Source organism: Pristiophorus japonicus, chromosome 1 (genome assembly GCF_044704955.1).
Source record: "Pristiophorus japonicus isolate sPriJap1 chromosome 1, sPriJap1.hap1, whole genome shotgun sequence".
Taxonomy (NCBI): domain Eukaryota; kingdom Metazoa; phylum Chordata; class Chondrichthyes; family Pristiophoridae; genus Pristiophorus; species Pristiophorus japonicus.
Window position 1 is genome coordinate 186002953 of NC_091977.1, and position 19962 is coordinate 186022914.

Genomic DNA, 19962 nt, shown 5'->3' on the forward strand with positions numbered 1-19962 from the left:
AGACAAGTAGTTACTGGACGTTGGAAAAGGCAAATCTGGACATCCCAAACCATCTTTGCAGATATTTATCTCCAGAAACAATGGTGGGTGATTAATATAACCAAGTCTTTCCTCCATTAAGGTAATCACAATAGGTCCTAGTTTTGTTTGTGCAATCTCTGGTAGTGTATTGTAGATTAGGAGAATGTAATCTTGTAATAGATGAAAATGCATTAGATTTTTAGAAGCTTAGTGCAATGGTGATTGATACATGATTTATAGTACTGTCAATGGCCAAGATATGGCATTACCCTAATTCTGCCATATAGATGACACACTCTCAGCTAACCTACATTGGTTCCAGGTCCGGCAACCCTTCGATTAAAAAAATTTCATCCTTGTTTTCAAATCCCTCCTTGGCCTCGCCCTTCCTTATCTCTGTGTCCCTCCAATTCTGGCCTCTTGCGCATCCCTGATTTTCGTCACTCCACCATTGGCAGCCTTGCCTTCAGTTGCAATGATAAAACATCTATTTCTATTCAAATAGTACACAGCTTTGCATGGTAAGAGAAAAACTGAACTGGATTACCAAAGGCAAATGTGAGTTCTGAAGTTCTCTGCATCAGGTAACAAGGAACATCAAAGATACTTCATATGTAAAAGAGCTAATGTCAAGCATTTCAATTGTTTGATTTGACTTTAAAACTATTTGACATTGACTTTCTGCCTACTGCAAATTTGGTATTAATTCATACTATTCTGTAATTTCTGACATCGGTTGAAAAGTGCTGTAAATCTTTCACACTCCCAGTAGAAAGCAGTAACTTATCCAGTTATCCAGGGGGGTGGGGTCAATTAATCTTAGACATGCTGCAGATTGCGATAAATTAATTTCCATTGTTCTTCAATTGTAATATACTGATATGCATCACTCCATAAGGAAAAAGTAAATTAAAGTTTAATAAGCCCCTAATACCCACTCCCCTACCTTTGGCTTTAGAACTATTAGCATAATATATTCAGGCTTGTTTCCCTGCAAAAGCTGCAGCAGAAGGTTAAGATAGTTGAGCACACTGATATAGTTAGCAATGGAGCCAATGAGTGTGAGCTCTCGGTGATTAAAGTTAATGTGTGCCTTTGAAAAGATTCCAAAAAACACTGGAGCGCATGCCACAAAAAAATGTCGAGCTGAACTTTTTCAAAGTTGGAGAACAGCTTGCTGGTACAGATCAATGAAAGATGGAAAAAGGAGTTGAGGTCAGGCTGACCAAACTTAGAGTTAAAGTTATTGGGTAAATGTATTGATCATAGGTTCCCAGCATGGAGCCATGCTCTAAGGGAGTGCATACTAGAGACAGGGCTACAACAAAATAGTGCCGATTTTCTGATTCCCTTCGAGCACAGTTCCCATTGGCAGCATGGGATCAGGAAATTTACCCGATTGTCTTTGTCCAAAGATAGACACTGAAGGGCTATTGGAAAGATTCCTGTGGTGTAACGACTAGTCTATTACACAGATTTCAAAGAAAATCTTGTCCAGTTTCATATTAGAGCAGTGCAGAAAACACAATTTTGAACAGTTCTACACTTTGAAACACTGATCAAAATCAATGTGTAATACGTTGTACAAATGTATAGTTTGCACAAAATGTACCAAATCAGTTTACATTCCTACTAGATCCAATGAAAAGTCACAGTCCATTGTAATGCTCGCATATAAAAGTGCATCCTGAGGGATGGGTGGATGGTTAAAACTGTAATGCTGGATATGATTAGGACATTGCAAGCTTTTTATATCTTGGTCTGATAAAAGAGTTTCATTCTGATCAAATGAATTCTATCTCTGATAAAGAGCTACATAAAAGAACTAACTATCTGCCAATGATTCTCAGAAGAATCTCAGCAGGTTGCAACCACTGGGTATAGTAGTGAACAAATTGATGAAAGCTATGTTGTGATTGAAGTGGAATTGTTGGATCAATAGAGCACACGCTTTCACTGCTGGAGGTCAAAGCCTGACACTGGAGGAGGCAGTCTAGTAGATAGTGAACACATGGACAGCATTGGGCACACAAATTATTGTGCATGGCAGAAATATTCCATATTTAGCATGCCATTGAAGATTATGGGCTCAATTTTCCCAGGTCATTTGAGCCGTTTTTTCTGGTGTATTTATTTTTTTCCAAGCTTCCCCCTGCGATCTGCACCAGCATAACTGACTTATTTCCGATTTTTCTAGGCCAGTTTTTTTTACATCATGTCTGCGCTGGTTTTTTCAAGTTTTTGCAGTTTTGCCAACATTTTTTCCTCCTAGGTCGATGTATCTGACCACTCCCGTAAAACCTTCTGGGCACTTAAGAAAACCAGCGCACATTCACAAATCGGCGCTGAAAGACGCCTTTGTTTTTAAATCGAAGATTTTGGAGGGAGTCAAGAACACTGTAAAAATCAATAATAAATTTCAACTTTTTTTTACCCGTCAACGTAGAAGTGTAAATTTATTGGATTTTAGAACTTTTATCATTTTTTATTCACTCACACGCCACCACCGAACATCTTGAAGCAGGGCTGGAGGGTCGTAGCTTTGGCCAGCAAAATTGGCCCCACGCCCGGACACAGCGGCTCAGGGCTCGGCTAGTCAACAAGCCATGTGGGGGTGGGGTGGGGGGAGGAGAGAGAGACCAAGGTGCCGATCGGAAGATTTCAAGCCTGGGGAGTGAGATGCCAATCGGAAGGTTTCGAGCCCGGGGAACGAGGTGCCTTCTGCACTGAAGACTGTAATGAGTGGGGGAGGAGGGAGGAAGTGGGGGGGGGGGGAAGGGGAAAGAGAGTGGGGGAAAAGTGACAAGATTCCAATTAGTTACGGGTAGGGGGAGAGAGAAGTCACAAGACCTTTGGGTGTGGTCCATCCTTACAGACCTTGGGTAGAGAGAGAACGGTGAACCTGTCCTGCCTGACTGCTTTCCTGCCATTTTGAGCTTCTTTCAAAGGTGGAGTTTAATTATGGGGGCAATACTGACAATGCCATACCTTGTGCGAGCCTTTTGCATCATGGTGCTATGTAGAAGACAATTGATTCGACTTCATCGCATCAGGAACATCAGAATCCGTAGGGTGCTGGGAAGGAGGCCTTACCCACCTCGGGTCTATCAAGACAGGCGTTCATACCTCCACCTGAGTGATGCAGACTGTGTCAGAAAGCTGAGTTTCCGCAAAGAAGTTGTAAGTGAGATCTGTGAGTTGGTCAAAGCAGACCTGCAACCTAGAAGCATCAGGAGGATTGCTTTGTCAGTTGAAGTGAAGGTTACAGTCTATGCCTCCAGATCGTTTCAAGCTACAACTGGGGATGTGTGCACCATCTCTCAACGTGCAATACATGTCTGCATTTGCCAGGTGACGGCTGCACTGTATGCGCGTAGGAATGACTTCATAAAGTTCCCCATTACCGCCCAAGCAATCCATGACAGGGCTGTGGGCTTCTCCAAGATTGCTGGTTTCTCCAAGGTACAGGGCTGCATTGATTGTACCCACGTCGCCTTGTGAGCACCTTTGGAGGATTTCGAGATGTACAGGAACAGAAAAGGCTTCCACTCCATTAATGTGTAGCTCGTGTGTGACGACATGCATCATATCATGTCAGTCGATGCAAGATATCCTGGGAGAACCCATGATGCATTCATCCTGCGCGACAGCGTTATATCTGCCATGTTTCAGCAGCAGCAGCCAGAAGGGCAGAACTGGCTACTGGGAGTTTTACATATGAAATAAAGGTTCAAACTGAGTACTGTTTAACTAAGAAAGGTACAACCTTGCTTCTGCTTTAGTTGGGTCCAAAGTGCCTGACTCACAAAATGGCTGGCCTTTTATACTAGAGCAGCACCATGTGCGTGCTGCTCAGTGGCCTCCAACAATGACACCATCCGATAGCTACAAACAGCATGTGCATACATGACAATACCCTCCTCTGAGATCTTATCACAATCTTTCACAGGTTGAAATAGTCCGCTGCTTTACACTCCCGGGTTGACTGTCTCAGTTCGATTCCGACCTTGGGTAAATGTGCGGAGACTGTTGTGGCTGGTGGCTGGATGGCTGACTTGTTGGGGGTGGCAGTGGCCATGTCAAGAATTGTAAGTCCATTTTTATTGAACAAGTCCGTGATGGGAATTCCGGGTTCACTGATGACCCTTGAGTCCACTGAAGGCTGCTGGTAGGTTGGTTGGTCTTCGACGGTTTCTTCGTCCGACTGCTCTGGCTTGTCTGTGTGCCTCAGCTTTGTTTGATCCATGTGTTTCCTGCAAGTTTGCCCATTATTGAGCTTAATAACAAATACTCTGTTGCCCTCCTTGGCCATGACCGTACCAGCAATCCATTTGGGACCCTGATCATAATTCAACACATATACTGGATCATTAACAGAAATCTTGCGTAACACAGCTGCGCGATCGTGGTACCCTTGTTGACTCTGTCTTCTGTATTCAACATGATTACTTAAATCCGGGTATAAAAGAAATAACTTGGTCTTAAGACCTCTTTTCATCATGAGTTCAGCAGGCGAGACCCCTGTGAGTGTGTGGGGTCTTGTCCTGTAACTCAGCAGTATGCATGACAAGCGGGTCTGCAGTGACCCTAGGATTACTCTCCTCATGATTTGCTTGAGAATTTGTACTGCACGTTCTGCTTGCCCATTGGACGCAGGCTTGAATGGTGCTGACCTTACATGTTTTATGCCGTTAAGTTTTACAAACTCCTGAAACTACTGACTGGTGAAGCACGACCCATTGTCGCTCACCACTATGTCAGGCAGACCATGTGTCGCGAATATGACATTGAGATTCTCTATAGTTGCCGTGGACGTACTGGATGACATGATTATGCATTCTATCCACTTCGAATAATCATCCACCACCACTAAAAACATCTTGCTCAGGGAGGGACCTTCAAAATCTACATGGATCCTGGACCAAGGTTTGGATGGCCATGACCACAGACTCAGCGGCGATTCTGCTGGTGCTTTGCTGAGCTGCATGCAGGTGTTGCACTGATGCACGCATGCTTCCAGCTCAGAATCAATTCCTAGCCACCATACGTGCGACCTGGCGATGGCCTTCATTATCACTATACCAGGATGTGTGCTATGTAACTCATGCACAAACTTCTCTCTCCCTTTCTTAGGCATTACAACTCGATTGCCCCACAATATGCAATCTGCTTGAATAGACAGTTCGTCCTTGCGACGAATGTACGGTTTGGCCTCCTCGCACATTTGCTTAGGTATGGCAGACCAATCCCCTTTGAGGATGCAACCCTTTACCACCGATAATATCGGGTCCTGGCTGGTCCAGGTTTTAAATTGTTCAGCCTTGACAGAGGTACATACCTTCAGTCTCAAAAGCATCCGTGATTAACATTAAATCTGCCGGTTGTGGCGTTTCCACCTCCAATGTGGGCAACGGCAACCGGCTCAAAGCATCGGCACAATTCTCTGTGCCAGGTCTGTGGTGAATGACATAATCATAAGCAGATAATGTCAGCGCCCACCTTTGGATGTGGGATGAAGCGTTGGTATTGCTACCTTTGCTCTCGGAAAACAACAAAATGAATGGCTTGTGATCGGTCTCTATTTCAAACCTCAGACCGAACAGCTATTGATGCATCTTTTTAACACTGTACAGACACGCTGAAGCTTCTTTTTCGACCATACTGTGGACTCTTTCTGCTTTAGACATACTTTTGGATGCATACGTGACAGGTTGAAGTTTCCCCAACATATTGGCTTGTTGTAACACGTAATCAATTCCACATGACGATGCGTCACAGGTCAAAACTAAACATTTACATGGGTCTTAATGTACCAGCAGCTTGTTCGAGCAAAGCAGATTGGTGGCTTTCTCGAAAGCTCTGTCTTACAATGCGCCCCACACCCAGTTTGTTGCTTTTTCTCAATAGCATGTGCAGTGGTTCAAGTAAGGTACTCAGTTTAGGTAGGAAGTTACCAAAGTAGTTGAGAAGACCTAGGAATGAAAGCAGCTCCGTCACGTTCTGCGGCTTGGGTGCATTCTTGATAGCTTTGGTTTTCACGTCAGTAGATCTGATGCCATCAGCGGCGATTTTCCTCCCAAGGAATTCGACCTCCGATGCTATGAAGACATACTTCGAGCATTTAAGTCTGAGTCCCACTCTGTCCAAATGCAGTAGAACCTCTTCCAGGTTGTTCAGATGTTCCTTGGAGTCATGACCGGTAATCAGGATGTCATCTTGGAACACGACGGTTCTGGGAACGGACTTCAGTAAACTTTCCATATTCCTCTGGAATATTGCTGCAGACAAGCGAATTCCAAATGGGCACCTGTGGTAAATAAACAGTCCTTTATGCGTGTTAATGCACTTAAGTCTCTTTGACGTCTCGACCAACTCCTGCGTCATATAGGCCGACATCAAGTCCAGTTTTGTGAACGACTTCCCTCCATCTAGCATCGCAAACAAGTTATCAGCTTTCGGTAACACGTTCTGATCTTGTTTCGAAACCCTGTTGATCGTAGCCTTGTAGTCTCCACAATGGGGCTGTCCCATTCATTAAATTCGACTGGTGATATGATCCCTTCACGCTGGAGTCTGTCCAGTTCAACTTCCCTCATCATAAACGGCACTGCCCGAGCTTTATGATAGACGGGTCTTGCATCTGAGTCCACGTGGATCTGCACCTTTGCTCCCGTGAAGTTGCTGATACCCAGTTCAAACAGCAAGGGGAACTTGCTCAATACTTGGGCACATGTATCTTCCTCCGACGACAACGCCTTTATGTCATTCCAGTCGCATTTGATTTTCTCCAACCAGCTCCTGCTGAGCAGCATTGGGCCATTGCCTGGAACAATCCACAGCAGTAACTCATGAACCGCACCGTTATACGACACATTAATTTGTGCACTGCCAATCACCTTTATCAGTTCTTTGGTGCATGTGCGCAGTTTGGCGTTAACAGGGCTCAGCCTGGGCCTCAAAGTCTTAGTATCCCACAGCTTATTAAATATCCTCTCGTTCATGATCGATTGACTCACCCCTGTGTTCATTTCCATCGATACCGATATCCCGTTAACTTCACAATAATCAAAATTGGTTTACTCTTGGTTATGAAAGAGTACAGTCCATACACTTCCTCCTCTGGCATCATGGATTGCGTATCCGGATCCACGCTAGTCTGACTCTCATCCTCCACGTGGTGTGTCGCAGCTCGCTTGCTCATCTGCGGACACTTGTGCTGGAGATGCCCCACTCTCAGACAGCCTTTGCAACTATATTGCTTAAATCGTCACTGTTGGTGCCGATGATTTCCCCCACAATGCCAAGACGGAGAAGTCGGATACATTCCTGCTGGCGAGCGCAGCTGAATAGGCCCTGCCATGTGCCGCTCTGCCGAATGCCGAATCATTCACGAACGCAGTCGGATAGGCCCTGCCATGTGCCGCTCTGCCAGACGCCGAATCATTCACGAACGCAGTCGGATAGGCCCTGCCATGTGCCACTCTGCCAGACGCCGGATCAATCGCATTTACAGTACTTACCGAGGTTCGGTTCTTCACCGATATTTGCTTTAAACTCCTGTCTATCGTCATACATGATTGAGCGATCTGGATGGTCCTTTTTAAATCCAACTCCTCCACCGCCAGAAGTTTGCACAGGATCACCTCGTGGTTGATACTGATAACAAAGAAGTCCCGCACCATGTCTGCAAACACCGTCCCGAACTTGCACGGTCCCGCTAGACATCTCAGGTCGGCAACAAATTCCACCACGCTCTGGCCCTCCGATTGAACATGTGTATAAAACCTGTATCTCAAGATGATGATGCCGTCATCTGGCTTGAGGTGCTCCTGTACCTATGTACACAACTCCTCGTACGTTTTCTCTGTTGGATTATTAGGCATGAGTAGATTCTTTATCAGACCGTAAATTTTTGAACCGTACACAGTTGACCCCCTTCATTTTGTTGACCACCAAGTACTGCTTCAAACGGCTCACAAAGTCTGCCCAATCTTCTCCCTCCACAAATCGCTCTAAAAATCTAATCGTGCTCATTTTGCAAACAAAGGTTCTTGTACTCTCGTCGCCAAATGTTATGTATGCAATAAAGGTTCAAACTGAGTACTGTTTAACTAAGCAAGGTACAACCTTGCTTCTGCTTTATTTAGGCCCAAAGTGCCTGACTCACAAAATGGCTGGCCTTTTATACCAGAGCAGCATCATGTGCGTGCTGCTCAGTAGCCTCCAACAATGACACCATCTTGTCGCTACAAACAGCATGTACATACATGACAAAACAAAGGGTATGGCCTCGCCACCTGGCTCATGACACCCCTACGCGTAACCCGGATGGAAGCTGACCAGGAATACATGTCGCACATTGTGACACGCAGCTTCATAGAGAGGACCATTGGCATCTTGAAACAGTGTTTCCGATGCCTAGACCATTCCAGAGGCTACTCGCTGTACTCCCCTGAGATTGTTGGTCAGTTCACTGTTGTGTGCTGCATGCTGCATAACTTAGCCATCATGAAGCAGCAGCATCTGGTTGTGGAAGACTCAGCTGTGGTGAGAGTGTCTGATGGTAATGATGTGGAAGATGCAGATGATGAGCAGGAGGAGAAGGAGGAGGATGACGAGGATGAGGAAGCTATGCAAATGCTTGAGGCCGGAGCACAACGGTGGAGGAGGGCGGGTCATCTTGCCCCTTTAACGATTGCTCGAACCTTGAGCCAGCAGCTCATACATGAACACTTTGCTTCCTGAAGGCTCAGCGACAACTATTCCACGTGGACATGTTTACTGTTTGGAGTTGTTCCGTAATGTGTTGTGTTAATGGAACATGATTCAGTTTTAATGTAAAATATATTTTCAAAAGTTTACAATGTACTTAACTTAACTTTAATAAAATTATTCTTGTATCAAACTTTAAGATCACTCTTTAAGATCACTTAAAAACTTTAAGATCACTTATAAACTTGTAAATTTACATAACTTACAAAAAACTTATAATTTGAGAACAGATACAACAGTAACAACAATAATAACAACAACAGCAAAGAACAGCACCATCTCTCCTCCACCTTATTATAAGACCGCCCGCCATGCTTAGTCTTGGACTCTCCACTGTCGCTGCTCACAGGCGGTGGCGCAGTGTTTCTAACTTGGTACCAAGCTTATTCTTTCTAACATTCCGTGTACTGCGCACCTCTTGAGGGCGGGGGGGGTCGGGGGAGGTGGGTGGGGGGTGGGGGGTGGTGTCGGCGTCAGGGGGCAAGTTGGAGGGCCCGGCTTTGGGCTCTTCAGAGGCCGGTGGGGGGATTGCAGTGGGAGTGGCAGTTGATTCTGTCAATGGGTGCGGGATCTGGGCGGGGTCCCTTATTTACAGCAGCTAACTCCCAACATGCCATCCCTCATGCGCCTTGACAGTGTCTCAACAACCTGCAACATTCCCTCCCTCATGATCAGTAACATGGTTTGCACTACCTCTGATATTCCCTCCCTCATGGCCACTATTCCCTCACTGATAGTCTCGGATATCGTTCCCATTTCTCGTGTCATTGCTGTTACTTCTCCTGACAGTACCACTCCCTCATCACTCTCCTCACTGATGGCGTCCAGGATTGATCAGGTCAGGTCAATGCTCTCCGCACTCAATGACATCATCTGAACCACATCTGTTACATCCTGCACCTCAGGAGAGCGCGGTCAAGCTCTCCTTCCCCTCCTCCCCACAAGTGTGCCTCGCTGCATCTCACCACTGGGAGCTGCAGCCTGGGATAGTGTGGCACTGGGTGTGCCTCGCTGCACCTCACCACTGGGACCCACAACCTCGGAAGGTGTGAAACCATGGAATGTCCCACCAACACTCAAACCACTAGTCACGGAAGGGGCTGACACCTCCATGAGTGGTACCCCCTCCAAAATCAGTACAACAGTGGGAGCTTCATCCAGCTCCATTCCATCCCCCATCCCCTCACCCCCATGTCTTTGGTCTGGAGGATTGGATTGGAAGATGTTCTCCTCTTCAGGCTCATCCCCATTTGAATCTTCTGCATCGTCAGGGTTGGCCTCAAGTTCTGTAAAATATAACAGAACACAGACAAATAGTTAGCAACTGAGTAGGGGTAGGGTGGGTGGCATGAGTAGACTCACACATCACAGGCCAGGCAGCAGGCTGATTTGAAGGACCACGATGAATTTGCAGGACTTACCCTCTCCTTCGAGTGTGAAACATAGAAACCTAGAAAATAGGAGCTGTAGTAGGCCATCCGGCTCTTTGAGTCTGCACCGCCATTCAATATGATCATGGCTGATACTCTATCTCAACATTATATTCCCGCTTTTTCCCCATAGTCCTTGATACCTTTTGTGTCTAGAAATCTATCTATCTCCTTCTTAAATATATTCAATGACTTGGCCTCCACAGCCTTCTGTGGTAGAGAACTCCACAGTTTTACCACCCTCTGAGTGAAAACATTTCTCCTCATCTCGGTCCTAAATTTCCTACCCTGTATCCTGAGACTGTGACCCCTTGTTCTAGACTTCCCAGCCAGGGAAAACATCCTCCCTGCATCCAGTCTATCCAACCCCCGTCAGAATTTTATACATTTCAATGAAATCTCCTCTCATTCTTCTAAACTCTAGTGAATACAGGCCTAGTCGACCCAATCTCTCCTCATTCGACAGTCCTGCCATCCCAGGAATCAGTCTGGTGAACCTTTGCTGCACTCCCTCTATGGCAAGTATATCCGTTCTTAGGTAAGGAGACAAAAACTGCATACAATACTCCAGTGTGGTCTCACCATGGCCCTGTATAACTGCAGTAAGACATCCTTGCTCCTGTACTCACATCCTCTTGCAATGAAGGCCAACATACCATTTGCAATGAAGGCCAACATAACTGCTTGCTGCATCTGCATGTTTGCTTTCAATGACTGGTGTACAAGAACATCCAGGTCCCTTTGTACATTGACATTTCCCAAGCTATCACCATTTAAATAATACTTTGGACCAAAAATTCCTCTGGGGTTCTTCCCACAGGCAATTGCCTCCTCGCTGGATATTTTTTACGAATTTACCTGGTGGTCTAGGAGGCGCCCTGATTTCCGATGAGGAGGCCTTCTCCCGTGCTGCAAAGTGCGCTCCCATGCAGAGGGTCCTGACGCAAAAGATGCAGTCACGTGTGACTGCTCAGCCAATCAGGTAAGTATTTCACAGGTTCCCATTAATGGCACTGAGACTCGCGTAACTATGAGTTCTCAATGCTATTAATGGGAACAAAAGCAATCACACAAAATAATAAAAAATAAAAAACAGATTACACAAATTTAAAATTAATTGAAATTAAAGATATTATGTCTTATAAAAATAAAATATTTTCCTGATTTTTAAAAAAGTTTTTTTAATTATAGTTAAAAATAAACTTACTGTAGTGGGGAGGGTTTTAACAATAAACTATGTGTTTATAATTTTATTTTAAAATTCTTTTGTGTGTTTTAAAACACTTGCACCTGTAAAAGTAGGCTATAGGCCTGCTTTTACAGGCGCAAGATTTTTGAGGACATTTGCTGGGCAAGATATGGGTAAATAGCCCAATCTTGCCCATACAAACGTCCTCGCTCCCGATCTGGCATCTGTGCTCCCTATGTGGCTACGATCTGTCAAGCTCCATCTTGACAAATCAGAAAACTGGTTTTTCCGATGCCTTCCCGGGTCTGTAGAAACTTCATAAGAAATTCTGCTCCAATGTCTTTCTGTTTTTCCTACCAAAATGGATAACTTCACATTTATCCACGTTATACTGCATCTGCCATGTGTTTTCCCACTCACTTAACCTATCTAAATCGCCTTGCAGTGTCTTTGTATCCTCCTCACAACTCACAATCCCACCTAGTTTTGTGCCATCAGCAAACTTGGAAATATTACATTTGGTTCCCTCATCCAAATCATTTACATATATTGTGACTAGCTGGGGCCCAAGCACTGATCCCTTTGGTACTCCACGAGTCACTGCTCGCCACCCCGAAAAAGACCCGTTTATTCCTACTTTCTGTTTCCTGTCACTTAACCAATTTTCAATCCATGCCAGTATATTACCCCCAATCCTATGTGCTTCAATTTTGCACACTAACCTCTTATGTGGGACTTTATCAAAGGTCTTCTGAAAATCCAAATACACTACATCCACTGGTTCTCCCTTATCCTATCAGTTACATCCTCAAAAAACTCCAGTAGATTTGTCAAACACAATTTTCCTTTCATAAATCCATGTTGGCTTTGTCTAATTCCGTTGATATTATCTAAGTGTCCCATTATCACATCCTTTATAATAGACTGTAGCATTTTCCCTACTACTGATGTTAGGCTAACCGGTCTGTAGTTTCCTGCGTTCACTCTCCCTCCTTTTTTAAATAGTGGGGTTACATTTGCCACCCTCCAACCTGCAGGAACTGTTCCATAATCTATAGAATTTTGGAAGATGACAACCAATGCATCTACTATTTCCCTGGCTTCTTCTTTTAGTACTCCTGGATGCAGATCATCAAGCCCTGGGGATTTATCTGCCTTCAGTCTCATTAGTTTCTTCAGAACTATTTTTTTACTAATAATCATTTCCTTTAATTCCTCTTGCTCACTAGACCTTTGGTTCCCTAGCATTTCTGGGACGTTATTAGTGTCCTCTTCCGTGAAGACAGAACCAAAATATTTATTTAATTGTTCTGCCATTTCCTTGTTCCCCATTATAAATTCTCCCGTTTCTGACTGTAAAGGACCTACATTTGTCTTCACTAATCTTTTTCTTTTTACGTACTTGTAGAAACTTTTGCAGTCGTTTTTTATGTTCCTTGCAAATTTACTCTCATACTCTATTTTTCCCTCTTAATCAATCTCTGGATCCTTTTTTGCTAAATTCTAAACTGCTCCCAATCCTCAGGCTTGCAACTTTTTCTAGCAACTTTGTATAACTCCTCTTTGGATCTAATACTATCTTTAATTTCTTTTGTTAGCCATGGTTGGGCCGCTTTTCCTTTTGTGTTTTTATGCCAGAAAGGAATGTATAACTCATTCATGCATTCATTCCTTAAATATTAGCCATTGCCTATCCACTGTCATGCCTATTAATGAATCTTCCCAATCTATCATCGCCAATTCATTCCTCATACCTTCGTAGTTTCCTTTGTTTAGATTTAGGACCCTAGTTTCAGATTGGATTACTTCACTTTCCATCTTAATAAAGAATTCAATCATGTTATGGTCACTCTTCCCTAAAGGACCTCGCACAACAAGACTGTTAACTAACCCATTCTCATTACACAATACCCAATCTAGTATAGCCTCTTCCCTAGTAGGCTCCTCAACATACTAGTCTAAAAACCATCTCGTACACACTCCAGGAATTCATCTTCCACAGTATTATTACTAATTTGGTTTGGCCAGTTTATATGTAGATTAAAGTCACCTACAATTACTGTAATACCCTTGTTACATGCATCTTTAATTTACTGTTTGATGCCATCCCCTACATTACCACTACTGTTCGGAGGCCTATCGACAACTTCCACCAATGTTTTCTGCCCCTTGATGCTCCTTAGCTCCACCCAGACTGATTCTAAATCTTGATTTTCTGAGTCTGATTTCATCCTTTACTAACAACGCCACACCACCCCCTCTTCCTTTTTGCCTGTCCTTCCTAAATATCGAATATCTTTGGATATTCAGTTCCCAACCCTGGTCAACCTGTAGTTGATCAGAAACATTCTCCTTGTTCCAATAATGCACAAACACTCTTACTTGTAAGAAAAGCCCACAGGCCTCCATACTCATCTGTTCCTCTGTTACTGCATCTATCCTTTTATTGAGCATTGGCCTATTGATTTTGCCTACTTTCATCGATAGTGCTGTCTCCTGTATGTCACTAACATGTTCATTGTAGTGCATCATTGTGAAATGTTTATGCAGTTGCTTCTATGCTGCTGTCTTTAACAGTGGTGCATATTATGTGTATGTGTATACCAGTGGTATGTATTCCATAGATTGGTGCTGGAGTGGTCTTGCTCCATCTGTGAAAAAGAAGGCACTCCAGTACTTTCATGACATCATCAAATATTAATGTATACTTTTGAACAACAGCAATTTACAGAACACATAGCACTCCTTGTGACATGGAACGGTAATTGGTCGGGAGGTAGGAGATAGAGGCCATGAAATTCGGCACCTGAACACTGGCCGTTAAGGACGGTTTGGATGGAAAAATGGCGGCCGCCTGGCTTCCGCCCACTTCTGGTGAGTCCTGCGATGGCTGCCATTTTGGGCAGGTTGACTGTGCTGCTGTTGCCTGCACTCACTGCAGAAATGGAAATGAGGCTGATCATGATGTCAATGAGTGTGCAACGCTGATTTGACACATGACCTGCCAATTTGGACATCGGCGCTCCATTCAACACCCTCTCCAAATCACAGACAGCTGACCATGTGCTAAGCAGCAAGAGGGACAACCCACCAGCGCTATTTAAAGGGATCAGAAACAACTTTCAGCTGACTTGCTTTTTCATTTGTACTGGCTCTGTGTAAGTTTGTGCAATTGTTTGGAGTTTTCTACAGGTATTTAAAGTTGGTGAGGTGACACGGAGTGTTGCTGCAGTGAAGAAGGCCTTGCTTCTCGCTTAAAGGGTTCTGCTCACAACACTTGCTCTCAGTCATGGGGGCTCTACTTGCAGTCGCCCTCATGCTCGGGTATGACAGGGAGATGGAGCAGAGGCAGCGAAGAAGAGGACAAGCTGTTCGCAGAGGGAGGAGGAGGGGCAGGAGGGCTCTCAGCAGGCGACCTTAACTACCTAGGGTCTTCCAGGAGCACATTTCCCACCTGTAGTTAAGCCAGGAGCACTGCATTCGGAGGCTCCACTTCACCAAGGAGTTGGTCACAGAACTCCGCCAGCTCTTGGAACCAGACCTGCAGCCTCAGAGCAGGGCGACAATGGCTCTGCCAGTGACCCTCAAGGTCACCATGGCCCTCAATTTTCTTGCCAATGGATCCTTCCAGTCTGAAGCAGAAGACATAGCTAACATCTCCCAATTCGCCATCCATCGTTGCATCCGGGAGGTCACAGAAGCTCTGTACTCCAGGAGAAGGGACTTCATTGTCTTCCCTCTGAAAAGAGAGAAGCAGGTGGAGCGAGCATGTGGCTTTGCCAGGGTATCGGGCTTCCCCAAGGTGCACGGCACCATCAATTGCATATACATAGCTTTGTGGGCACCGTATACCAATCCTGAGACGTTCTGTAACCATATAGGCTACCACTCACCTAATGTGCAGTTGGTGTGTGATCTCCCCCAGCACATCATGATGGTGAATGCCCACTATCCTGGCAGCAGTCATGATGCCTTCATCCTGCACCAGAACAGCATGCCAGCAATTTTCCAGCCACCACGTCAAATCCAAGGGTGTCTAATCGGAGACAAGGGCTATTCGCTCTGCACCTGGCTGATGACTCCCGCATCCCCACCATTCATGGGGAGTGTGATATACACACACACACACTCAAATCACTGACTCCACACGGTCCAGTGTTGTGGTAACTGCTGTGACTTTAGTCCTTTATTGTCTGACTCCAGAGTGCGGTGGGTAACCTTTTATACTCTGTCTTGCAGGTACTTTCAAGTCTCCCACCACAGCGCCCTCTGTGGCGCACCATTGTACTTATACATTTAATGTACCTGGACAATACATAACATCTCACTGCCCCCCCCCAGTTCCAAAAGCCATTGCTGGTGACCTCGGCCTTGTTCGTCCTGGTTGATTTGTGAGTGTGAGTCCATGACCATCCACTTCCCTCTTCTCCCCCATGTGGAGGACCCGGTGCACACAAGTGGTATTTGCAGTCCTTACATGGTGGATAAAGCACACGAGCATAACCTCCAACAGAAAGCAGGTATACATAGACGGTACATTTGTATGGTACATATAATATGTGGTACAGATGTTATGTCAAAAAGTTGCGGGTACATTGAACAGTTATTTAATCCCAGCTCCTCTGGGTGAGGTAGGGTGGAGGTACACAGCCCCTTTTTGCCCGAGGTAATGGGCTGCGCTGAGACAGGGTATCGCAACTGGTGCGTTGCCTCTGTTCTCATGAAGTAGTCGCCTTAGCAGCCGCTGAACCATTGCATGAATCACCTAAATCAAAAATCGCATTAGCCCATTGGTCATGTTAGTCACGGGTCCATATCCTTTTTACTTGAACCTCGTGGTATTAACTCTTTTCGTAATTCATATCCATAATTTTAAACACAGTAACCATTCAACATTAAAATATTAATTCTTATCATAAATCCATCATCCTACATTCACATTGCTCATTTAGACTTGCTCTTGCCTTACAAAAGTCTCTTTGTGGGGACCGCCAATGGTGTAAGGCCCTTTTAAGACTCCTGGGTGCATTTCCCTTTTAAGACCAAATCTTGTGGTTCCCACGAGGCTTGGGCGCCGCCATTTTAGTTGTACTGTTTGCCTTTGTTCTTTGCAGAGCTCTGCTGCCGCCATCTTGAGCTCGCTGACCTGCCGTTTTACTCTCTGGAAAAGAAGAAATAACGAAGAAAGAAGGAAAGAAAACAGCCAAAACATGATCTTGAATCTGGCCGTATCCTCTGTTCTGCCTCCTGCATCTGCTCTGGCTCCTGCATCTGTCCGAGAAATCGCGTTCTCCCGAGTTGTACCTGCCGCCTCCGTAGCCTCCGCCGCTGGTGCCGCCTCTGTTCCTGCTGCTGGTGCCGCCTCTCCTTTGGCCTCCGCTCCTGCTCCAGCACCTGCCGCTGCTCCTGCAGCCGGGTTGAAAAGCTGCTCTTCCAGGGTTGGGGCTGCAGGGTTGCTGTGGCCTGTGGAATTGAGACTGCTGATGAACTGCTTATTTCTTCTCCAGCTCAGTCAGCGCTGCTCTTTGGGGACCCGGGGGACAGCGGTCTGTGGAGGAGTGAAGTCTTCCCAGCTCCCACGGACCTTTCCCATCCATCATCTGCCGAGAAGCGTGGGCCCATCACCTGCAATGACCCAAAAAGGTAAACCGTGCGTCTCGCCCCCGTGAGATACCTGCGCCTCCGCTCTGCCAAGAACAGGTATCAGTTCCTTGGTGTAGGTACGCAGCTTCGCCGGGACCAGCTTAGGTCGTACAGCTGGGTTAATCCACAGTTTATCAAAAGTTCTCCGACTCATCAACGACGGACCCGAGCCAGTATCTACTTCCATACTCACTGGGACTCCGTTAATCTTGACCTCCATAATCACCGGGGCCGAACCGTCGGTACATGTATACAGTCCAAACAATGCCTTGTCTTCTTCTGCCTGCTCCTCGCTGGAAAATAGACCCTCTGGACCCTCTGCTATCTCCTCAGCCACACGGTGAGTCAGGTGTCTTTTACACATACGCTGAAGGTGGCCTTTCGTGTGACAGGTATTGCATGTATACTCCGCAAACCTGCACCAGTGAGCCCCATGGCTTCCTCCGCAGCGCCAGCATGGTGCTGCTTGATTGGCCCCCCTCAACGGACTCTGAGTTCCATGACCCCGAGGTCCGTGCTCTCTGCCCTGGGCAGAGCCACGTTCTGCAGTTTTGTCCGTGGTGGGCGCTATCCTGTGGACAGTGCCTGCCGGGTTCGAGACTGTGTGGATCATCTGTTTGGTGCTGCAAGTCGATGCCATAAACGCCCGGCTGATGGTGATGGCTTGCTTCAGGGTGACTGTAGGTTCCGTGGATAACAGCTTGTGAAGGAGAACCTCATGGCCAATCCCCATAAGAAAAATGTCTCGCAACGCGTCTTCAAGGTGTGTGCCAAAATCACACGGCGCCGCGAGTCTCCTGAGGTCCGTAGCATATTTGGTGACATCCTGGCCCTCAGGTCTGCAGTGATGGTAGAATTTGTGCCGGACCGTGAGGATGCTCTCCTTTGGTTTCAACTGGTCACGAATGAGTGCGACCAGCTCCTCATATGACTTGTCCCTGGCACTCCCGGGTGCCAGCAAATCCCTGACGAGACAGTAAACCTCATCGCCACAGCTGGAAAGTAATATCACCTTACGCTTCTCTCTCAGTGCATTCGTGTTCACCGTCAGGTCGTTTGCTGTGAAGTAGTACTCGAGCCTTTCCGTAAAGGCCTCCCAATCATTTCCCACCGTAAAATCCTTTAATGAGCCCAGAGTAGCCATAGTTGCGTGATGTGTGACGTTCGTCCGTGTCCTTGTCACCAATGTGATGTATGTAGCACTCAAATCACTGACTCCACAAGGTCTGGTGTTGTGGTAACTGCTGTGACATTAGTCCTTTATTGTCTGACTCCAGAGTGCCTCCCAGATGTGGTGGGCAGCTTTTTATACTCTGTCTTGCAGGTACTTTCAGGTCTCCCACCACAGCGCCCTCTGTGGTGCACCATTGTACTTATACATTTAATGTACCTGAACAATACATAACAGGAAGCACTCATATAATGATTGCTATGCTGCCACAGGAACCTCATTGTGCAGACCACGGGGCGGTAAAGCAATGGTTCTGCTGCCTTGACTGCTCGGGAGGAGCCTTCCAGTACTCGCAGTTGCAGGTGTTACATTTTGTGGTGGTCTGCTGTGTGCTGCACAACTTGGCCATCATGAGAGCGCAGCCCTTGTCACCACGGGTTCTGTGATCACCTCAGGAGGAGCAAGAAGAGGAAGAGGAGGTGGACGAAGAGGCGAAGGAGGAGGAAGGGAGGAGGCAGGCAGCAAATCCCATTCTGGAGGGGCTGTCCCCGAGTGCCTCATCAGACTCCAGTTCCAATGAATAAAATCTCAGATCTCCGTTGCTCACCGCTTCCCCATCTTACCATCCCTCTGTCACGGAACATCACAGCATTTTCCTTCACACAAAGGAGAAATGAGAGCCACCACAAAACAAACAGTCCAAACATAATTTATAAATTTATCAATTCAGTTACACTCATAACAAAGGATACAACTGAGTACTGTCTTTTGTGGGGTAAGTGTGACCTTAGCTCCTTTAATTAAACTCCCGAGTGCTGGTACAGCGTGGGAGGCCTGCTTATATACAGTGCTCCCAAAGGATGCTGGGATCCCTTGGGACTCCCATCAGGTAGGCCCTCTGGTGATACAGGTTGCCAAGGGTTACATACATAACATCACTCCCTCCCAAAGTCAATAGTACACTTATTTACAGGGTGAGACGATCTGGGGCTTTTCGCTCCCTTGTCGATCGTCTCAGTACAAATGCAATTGTGGGTGAGTTGGTTGGTTCTTCGCTGGGCTGCTGAGCAGCTGGCCTTGCCAGGCTGCTGGGGATGGTGAGTTCGGTTTCATGGTCAACCATGATGTCGATTGCCGCCTATGTGTGTGTTGGAGGGTCGAAGTTGGTGGTGTCCTCTTCAGGTTGCTCGTGGCTGTTTGTGAACCGCAATTTGGTTTGGTCCAAATGCTTTTTGCACGTTAATCCACTGGCCAATTTGACCTGAAACACCCTACTCCCTTCTTTGGCTATGATAGTGCCAGCAAGCCATTTGGGATCATGTCCATAGTTGACTACAAATATCAGGTCATTGACTTCAATATCGCGTGACAAGTTTGTGCGATCATGGTACATGCTTTGTTGATGCCGCTTGTCCTCGACATGATCATGGAGATCAGGGTGGACAAGAGAGAGCCTTGTTTTGAGCGCCCTTTTCATGAGCAGCTCGGCTGGAGGAAACCCGGTGAGCGAGTGGGGCCTGATGCAATAGCTGAGCAGGACTCGGGACAGTCTGCAGGGAGCCTTCCGACACACGTTTCAAGCTTTGCTTGATTGTTTGAACAGCCCGTTCTGCCTGGCCATTGGATGCGGACTTGAACGGGGCAGATGTGATGTGCTTGAGCCCATTGCGGGTCATGAATTCCTTGAATTCAGCACTGGTGAAACATGGCTCATTGTCGCTGACAAGGACATCCGG

At 46.2% G+C, this 19962-nt stretch overlaps 1 protein-coding gene across 3 annotated transcripts in view; it reads left to right on the forward strand.

The window, feature by feature from the left end:
• Window positions 1-19962, forward strand: part of hapln1b (hyaluronan and proteoglycan link protein 1b) — a 142159-nt gene that overhangs the window by 19551 nt on the left and 102646 nt on the right. The window contains exon 1 of one of the 3 annotated variants that reach the window (XM_070866851.1): window positions 17264-17395. The exons of the other annotated variants lie outside the window; for them this stretch is intronic. The gene's annotated coding sequence lies outside the window, so the exon portion shown is untranslated. Of the gene's footprint in view, window positions 1-17263; window positions 17396-19962 lie in introns of those variants that run through there. 3 annotated transcript variants of the gene reach the window in all.